This window comes from Primulina huaijiensis, chromosome 1, assembly GCF_012295235.1.
Source record: "Primulina huaijiensis isolate GDHJ02 chromosome 1, ASM1229523v2, whole genome shotgun sequence".
Lineage (NCBI taxonomy): Eukaryota > Viridiplantae > Streptophyta > Magnoliopsida > Lamiales > Gesneriaceae > Primulina > Primulina huaijiensis.
The window spans coordinates 16,307,565-16,316,771 of record NC_133306.1 but is presented as its reverse complement, the minus strand read 5'-3'; the positions used below and the strand labels follow the sequence as shown (position 1 = coordinate 16,316,771).

At 32.1% G+C, this 9,207-nt stretch overlaps 1 non-coding gene across 1 annotated transcript; it reads left to right on the top strand.

The window, feature by feature from the left end:
- The first annotated feature begins 7,071 nt into the window (after positions 1 to 7,071).
- LOC140991197 (small nucleolar RNA R71) lies at positions 7,072 to 7,180 on the top strand. The gene has a single exon (XR_012177807.1). It is a non-coding gene; the product is annotated as a small nucleolar RNA R71 (small nucleolar RNA).
- Positions 7,181 to 9,207: the final 2,027 nt, after the last annotated feature.

Genomic DNA, 9,207 nt, shown 5'->3' with positions numbered 1-9,207 from the left:
TTTTTTTTTCATAACATCATGGAATCAGACTAAGTTTATGCTTCTTGACCACATATATATTTAATTTGTACAATAAATTTCTCTCTTTCTTTTTTTTTTCTTTTATGAGAGATAAATGGGTCGTAGCATATAATTTAAAAATTACATAGATCTTCAACATCTTTCTTTTTGTTCTTTTTTCTCTTTATTTTTCTTCAGGAAATATCAATTTTTTTTCAAAATAAGAACTCAAGATCTAAACAATAGATAGCCTCTCTCATGATCAATAAAGGCTCGAAAGCTGTTTCTCAGTCCTCTCCACTCACTCACAAAATATGTGTGAGTTTAAAATTTTAGGCACTCTTATAAGGTATATCTTGGGCCATATACTTTAATACCTGATTTTATCACAATGGTTAATCACTAAAAAAAATTTCATAAATCATATTTTTATATTGATCATAATATTAAAATTGACATTTTTTCAAATAAAAATTTAAACATCCTTAAATAGATTAATACATGTTCTAATTTAATCCTTTCAAACATGTAATGTATGATATTTTTGCAAAATTACTAAGATACAAACAATAAACATGATTTTATTTTAAAATAATATATTTTTTATTTTATTTATTTATTTTTTAATATTTTTTTTTAAGTTTGTTCTCCCCCCAATCAGAATATGACATTGTCCTTAATGTCAAAATAACTATTAATAAAGAGTACATAATGAAAGAGATATCACCTGGAATTTTATTGAAGATAACAAACTGAAACAAACGCAAACCAATCCACGACTTTTGAATCAATGATCCAACTTCCTTTTCTTATTGCTTGATTGCGACCAATTGATCTTTGTTATCATCGGATCAGGCTTATGAACAAAAGCTTCCAAATCATCAATTAATTGGTCGGCAGTCGAAGCAGAGATGAGCATCCTTCGTGAATTTTCTGAAATGAAATTCTGTTCCACAGCTTTATCAAGAAATGTCAACAAACTGTCATAATAATTATTGATATTCAACAAGCCCACAGGTTTATTATGGATATTAAGTTGTGCCCAAGAAACAGTGTGAAAAATTTCTTCTAATGTACCAAAACCACCTGGTAATGCGATAAAAGCATCAGAATTTTCAATCATTTTGGTGATTCTTTCATACATTGAAGAAACTTTTAATTCCTCCCCAATCGTAACACCTGTAATATTTCCTTCAGCTAAAGCTGTAGGAATAATACCCAAAACCTGACTACCTCCAAGATGTGCAGATGTTGAAACAGATCCCATTAACCCAATATTACCTCCCCCATATACCAAGTGAATTTTTCTCTCAGCCAATATCTTTCCAAGATTATTTGCTGCTTCTACAAACACTTCATTTTTTCCAGGACTCGACCCACAAAATACACAAATATTTTTCAATGTTTGTGCAGAGGATCCAGCCATGTTTTTACTTTCTTTTTGGTCTGCGAAAATAGAGAGAAAGATGAGAGATTTTATAGGGGTTATATGTTATCATGACAAAACTATGGGTCACAGTTGTAAACAGAATAAACAGTAAAAACAATAATAACACACATGCATATAAACAGTAGTGTGATTGTGGCTCACAATTTTCCTCTGGTTTTACGTCCAGAAACGGCTTCAACGCCTTCTATGAGTCGAGGATATGCTTCCCATCCAATTTTCTTATAAATTGGCAAACAGGGTCTTTTTTAGTCGGATTCCCAAGACTATTAAAATGACGCTCGTCTTGGAATTGTTTCCATAAACGGAGAAGTTCAATATGCACGTGTCCACTAGAATGCGTCTCAAGAGTCAATAAGATGTTATCTAAAGACTCCTTACTCAGCCCATTCTTAATGAAACCAATTTTATCTTCTCTGTTATTGGAAACATATCCCAAAGATCTGCATCGTTTGTCACAAGTCCATCTTGCACATTTATGACAAACCCCTAAACTTTTGGCCCTTCGTTTTTTCGCATAAGTACTTTTTCCTAATCCAGGCATATACCGAATGAGTAATGACTGTTGAACTTCTCCTCCTAATCGGACCTTAGCTTCTATTACAAGACGAATATCTTCTGGAATTCCTTTTCGCATTAACAATCTCAATCTTTCACACCTACCTGCATAAATTTTTCTTAGAACATTTTCAGAAACAGAGGGAAAATATTTACAAATTTTTGAGAGAATTTCATCCATTTTGAAAAGAAAAGAAATGATTTTTTTTTGTATCAGCAATTGTGGGAAACTGATTAAACCGACTATGAGAGCCACGGAGTACCGTTATCCGCCATTTAACCGGGAAAATAAAAAGATTAAGGAAACCTGAAATAAAAACAAACAAAATTAATTGCAATACAAAAAATCAAGGATCGGAAAGGGAAATAAACTCTTCTTTAAAGATTTCATTTTCTAAAAATGGTTTAAGCCTTTGTCCATTTACTTTAAAAACATCACCATTTTTAGGATTTTCAATGTCCACAGCTCCATAAGGATACACATGTTTTACAACATATGGACCTGTCCATCTTGATCGTAATTTTCCTGGGAATATGTGAAGTCGTGAATTATAAAGCAAAACTTTTTTACCAGTCTCAAAAGATTTTCTAAGAATTGTTTTATCATGAAATGATTTGATTTTTGCTTTATAAATCCTTGAATTCTCATACGCGTCATTTCTGAGTTCATCAAGTTCATTAAGTTGCAATTTGCGCAATTTGTTGGCATCATCCATGCTTGAATTCAAAGTTTTGATTGCCCAATAAGCTTTATGTTCTAATTCCACAGGCAAATGACAATGTTTTCCGTAAACCAACCTATAGGGAGACATATTCAATGATGTTTTAAAAGCTGTTCGATATGCCCAATGTGCATCATTAAGTTGCAGAGACCAATCTTTTCTATTTTAGTTAACAGTTTTTTCCAAAATTTGCTTTATCTCCCTATTAGCTAATTCAACTTGTCCATTTGTTTGAGGATGATAAGGAGTAGTTACTTTGTGAGTAATACCATATTTTTTCATTAATGAAGCAAATGGTTTATTAACAAAGTGAGTTCCCCCATCACTTATCATGGCTCGAAGAATTCCAAATCGACTAAAAATATTTTTTTAAAAAAATTTGATGACGATTTATGATCATTTGTTAGACATGGAATTGCCTCTATCCATTTGGAAACATAATCAACTGCAACTAAAATATTCAAGTATCCAAACGACGGTGGAAAAGGTCCCATAAAATCTATTCTCCAACAACCAAAGATTTCAATTTCAATAATAGGATTCAAAGGCATCATGTTTCTTTTTGAAATCGCACCCAATTTTTGACAATTTTCACAGATCTTGCAGATTTCGTGGGTGTCTTTAAACAAAGTGGGCCAATAAAATCCACACTGCAGGATTTTTGCAGCTGTTTTCTTTGAAGAAAAATGTCCTCCGCATGCTTCTGAATGACAAAATTAAATGACACTACTTACCTCATTGTCGGGTATGCAACGTCGAAAAATTTGATCCGGACAATACTTGAACAGATACGGATCATCCCAATAAAAGTTTTTTACCTCATTCAAAAATTTTCTTTTATCTTGAGAACTCCATTGCGGTGGCATTTTTCCTGTCACAAGAAAATTTACTATGTTAGCAAACCAAGGTGTAGTAGTAACTGAAAATAGATGTTCATCAGGAAAATTATCGTTAATTGGTGTCATTTCACAAGATGATCCTGTTACTAGTCTCGATAAATGATCGGCTACGACATTCTCGGTTCCTTTTTTATCTTTGATCACAATGTCAAATTCTTGGAGCAACAAAATCCATCGTATCAGTCGTGGCTTTGCATCCTGTTTGGTCAACAAATATCTAATAGCAGAATGATCAGTAAACACGATAGTTGTTGATCCAATCAAATAAGAACGAAATTTATCTAATGCAAATATTACAGCAAGTAGTTCTTTTTCAGTTGTGGAGTAATTCATTTGAGCATTGTTTAAAGTTCTACTTGCATAATATATCACATAAGGCTTACCGTTTCTTCTTTGACCCAATACTGCACCGACTGCATAATCACTCGCATCGCACATGATTTCAAATGGTAAAGACCAATCAGGAGGTTGCATGATAGGAGCTGATGTTAAATGTCGAATGATTTTATCAAAAGCATTTTGACATTCTTGAGTCCACTCAAATGCACTGTCTTTTGTTAAGAGGTTACAAATGGGTTTAGAGATTAAACTAAAGTCCTTTATAAACCTCCTATAAAATCCAGCATGTCCCAAAAATGAGCGAATTTCTTTAATGGTTTTTGGAGGGGGTAAATTGGCAATGACATCAACTTTTGCTTTATCAACTTCAATTCCATGAGATGACACGACATGTCCCAAAACAATTCCAGAAGTAATCATGTAATGACATTTTTCCCAATTTAAAATAAGACCTTTTTCCTCGCATCTTTTTAAAACTTTTTCCAAATTTTCAAGACAATTATCAAATGTATTCCCAAAGACAGTTAAATCATCCATGAAAATTTCCAAACAATTTTCAACCATGTCGCAAAAAATGCTTAGCATACATCTTTGAAATGTTGCTGGGGCATTGCATAATCCAAATGGCATCCTTCTAAATGCAAATGTTCCAAAAGGACATGTGAATGTAGTTTTATCTTGATCTTCGAGTGCAATGGGAATTTGATAATAACCTGAATATCCATCAAGAAAACAGTAGTATGGATGACCTGCTACTCTTTCTAAAATTTGATCCAAAAATGGTAATGGAAAATGATCTTTTCTAGTGGCGTCATTTAATTTTCTATAATCAATACACATCCGCCAACTAGATGGGACTCGACTTGTTAACAATTCACCTTTTTCATTTTTTATCACTGTGATGCCAGATTTTTTCGGAACTACTTGTGTTGGGCTTACCCACTTACTATCAGAAATAGGGTAGATAATCCCAACATCAAGTAGTTTGAGAACTTCAGTTTTCACAACATCTTTCATGTGTGGATTTAATCTCCTTTGTGGTTGTTGAGATGTTTTTGCATTTTCTTCTAAGTGAATTTTGTGAGTGCAAATTAGTGGATTAATGCCCTTGAGATCTTTTAGTGTCCAACCAATTGCATTTTTATGTCTTTTAAGCATATCAACTAATTTACCTTCTTCATCACTTGCTAGTTTGGAAGAAATTACCACCGGATATGTTTCATCTTCTCCAAGAAATGCATACTTCAATTCTTCTGGCAAGGGTTTTAACTCCAATATGGGTGGTTCGTCTTTGTTCTCATATTTTGCATCAAATTCTTTCTCTGATCCTGGTAACGAGTGATACCTGATAAAATCATCAAGATCAATTTCAATATTTTCTTTAACAGTTTCAATTGAACAAATATCTAATTGATCACGAGTACTCCCTTCTTGAATGTTTTCTTCCACAAGAGTTTCAATAAGATTTTCATCTTCACTTTCATCTCCTTTGTCATGTGGTTGCTTACAAAGATTAAACACATTAAGCTCCAAGGTCATGTTACCAAATGACAACTTCATTATTCCATTCCTGCAATTTATAAGAGCATTAGAAGTTGCTAAAAATGGACGACCTAAAATTACAGGAATTGCATTACAAGCTTCGATAGGTTGTGTATCTAAAACTATGAAATCGACAGGATATACAAAGTTATCAACTTGGACCAACACGTCTTCTACCATACCTCTTGGCACTTTAACAGATCTATCAGCAAGTAAAAGTGTTACCGAAGTAGGTTTTAACTCGCCTAGATTGAGTTCTTGATAAACTGAATATGGAAGTAAATTCACACTAGCTCCAAGGTCAAGCAAGGCTTTTTTAATCTTTCGTTCTCCAATAATACAAGAAATAGTAGGACAACCAGGGTCTTTGTATTTCAAAGCATTATTATTTTGAATGATTGCACTTACTTGTTCGGCTAAAAATGCTTTCTTTTTCACATTCAATTTTCTTTTCACAGTGCACAAGTCTTTCAAAAATTTGGCATATGATGGTACCTGCTTTATTGCATCTAATAAAGGAGTATTAACTTTTACTTGTTTAAAAATATCATATATATCAGAATTCAAATTTGATTTTTTTGTATTTTTCAATGCATGAGGGAATGGTGGTGACACTGTCTGTTGAACCTCCTCTTCGCAAGTTATGGGTTCCACTTCCTTACCCTTTGGAGTTGATTTATCATCATTTTCACAAAGTTCAAGAATGGATTTTTCCACAACCTTACCATTTCGAAGGGTAATAACAGATTTTACATGATCCATCGGTTGAGTTCCAGAAGTTCAAGTTAGTGAATGATGATCCTTGGGATTAGGCAGAGGTTGTGAAGGAAATTTACCTTTTTCATGAACATTAAGTGCAGATGCAAATTTAGCAAGAGTATCTTTCAAATCCGTCATGGTTTGAGAAGTTTGAGTATTGATAGACTCTTGCTTTGCAATGAAAGAATTCAATATATCTTCCAAATTCCTTTTAGGTGGAGGAACATAAGGTGCATAATTTTGAAAATTTGGTTGATTTTGGAAATGTGGTTGTGAAAATTGTGCAGCATTATCATTCCTCCAACTAAAATTTGGATGATTTCGCCAACCTAGATTGTAATTTTGAGACAATGGTTCAAAATTTGGCCTTTTGAAATTGTTCAAAACATTGGCTTGTTCATGGAGACATTCTTTAAAAGAGGGTAAAGTGGGACAATCTTTTGTAGAATGATCACTTGTATCACAGATGTGACACGTAATTTCTTGAACATATTTTAATTGACCATTCTTTTTCAATTCAAGTTCTTCAACTTTTCTGGCCAAAGAGGTAAATCTAGCTTGCAGATCATGTTCATCTTTGAGGGTATACATGCCTCCACCAGATGTGGGAGATTGAATCTTGTTTGATGGTTCGATTGTACCTACAGTGTCTCAATTTTGAGCATTTTTAGCTAATGAATCGAGATCCTCAAGTGCCTCGTTTGGATCTTTATCTTCAAATGTTCCATTACACATAAATTCAACCATTTGCCTATCTTTAGGTGTTAAGCCTTCATAAAATTGAGAAACAACTCTCCAAATTTCAAAACCATGATGTGGACAAAGATTAAGCAATTCTTTATATCTATCCCAACACTGATAAAAAATTTCTCCTTGTTTTTGAGTGAAAGTGGTGATTTGCCTTTTGAAAGAATTTGTTTTATGAGATGGAAAAAACTTTTTCAAAAATTGTTGTTGCAATTCATCCCAAGTTCGAATGGATCCCGATCAAAGATTTTGTAGCCAAGTTTTAGCTTTATCTTTTAAAGAAAAAGGAAAAAGCTTAAGTCAAATGGTGTTCATGCTACAATTTAGATCATTATATGTGTTGCACACTTCTTCAAATTCTCGTAAATGCATGTATGGATTTTCAGAATCTAAGCCATTAAAGTTGGGTAAAATTTGGATAATACCAGGCTTAAAATTGAAATGAGATGCATCAGGGGGAAAAATTAGACATGAAGGTGCACTAGTACGTGTAGGATTCATGTGATCTCTAAGCGTTCTTCGCCTATCATGATCATGTTGAGATTGAATTTCATCTTCATTTTCCTAGATGAGTTCTTCCGCCATGGTTTGTAAAAATAAAGGGTTATTTCGAATGAGTCGACCACTAAGTGTACGTGACCAAATAATGCTCATGCAAATGCAAAAGAAAAAGAAGAAAAACACAAAAAAACAATAAAAAAATTCAAAGAAAGAAAATTAAACAGACTTCAAATTAAATTATACTTCCCCGGCAACGGCGTCAAAAACTTGTTGGCAGTTTGATTGTAGCGCTCCCAGGAGCAGGTTGTCCAGAAGTAGTATAATTCGGTGAGTCCGATATCATATTCACAGGGAAGCTAAGATAATTACAAGTCCACTACAATGTCTTTTTGTTTTGTTTTTGTTTTTGTTTCTGTTTCTTTTTAATTTTAATTGTTTGAATCTATAATGGGTAAATTTTAATTGTTTCAATTTTAATTTAAGTAGTTGAGATTAAAGGATCAACTCTTGGTATTTTAACATTAACGAACAATATTGGAATCCACTTAATAAAATGATTCCAATATATTAAATAATCATATTTATATTATGTTATAAATTATTATCTTATAAGTATATAATATATACCAAAACTTATAAATGTGGTCAAGTATTTATTGTGCTATATATATTTGTAAACACTACATCAAGGTTCCCACTTTAAATGGTTGGTAATACCAAACTAACATTTAAATGGTTCTAAGAATTTAGTGTAACATACAGCAACAATAAATCAAAACTCCCACTTATAAGTAGGGTATAAAAATGCTTAAAGAAATAAATATAACATAAGCAATAAATTATGATTAAATAATATAAAACATAGATTCTTACCTTTTTATAACCTTATTATCATGCCAAGAGTTTCACCTTATCATCTCAACTTTAGGAAGTTAGCTATTCATTATTCAAAGTGTAAAACTTTGAATATGAAATTAACATGCTAATTGTATTTAAATGAAGAAATAAAGGAAAAATATAGAGAGAAATATTATTAACGCAAAGGTTTGTTCATAGAATGAGGGATATCTCAATACATTACAATGCACCCCTATTTATAGCCAAATTTGGGGAGACAACCACAAAAAAAAATATTATTTTTTTACACATAAGTCTTCATTGGTGTTTCAAGATATTATATTATATTACACATCACTTTTGAAAATCTTCTTCTCCGAATTTGCTTCTTCACATAAAAAAAAACATGCGGATAATTGAGTTCTCTAGTTGTGATATTTTTTTCAAACCATTTGACCGAGTAATTTGAGAGATATGGTCAAAATACTAGAGCATGGTAAAACTGCCACTCCTTTGGTAACTTTATTTGTTGCTTAATTTGATCCCAATTGTGAGAGGATTTTTATCTCATGCTTGTCAACAATAATGTAGATATTATAATCAACTTTCTACAGGTCCAAGAATCATCTTAATCCCGTTTGCAACGCCAAGTTTATTCTTGTTTTATCAAACCTGTAAAAAATAGTAAAAACTTGTAATTACACAACAACTTATATTTTATACAAATTATTATAAAACATATAATATTTAAACATTTAATAAAACAAAAACTATATATTTATATTATAAAACATTTAATTAATGTTCAAATTTTATTGTTTATCACATAAGCTATAACCCGACCATGCTGTATCAA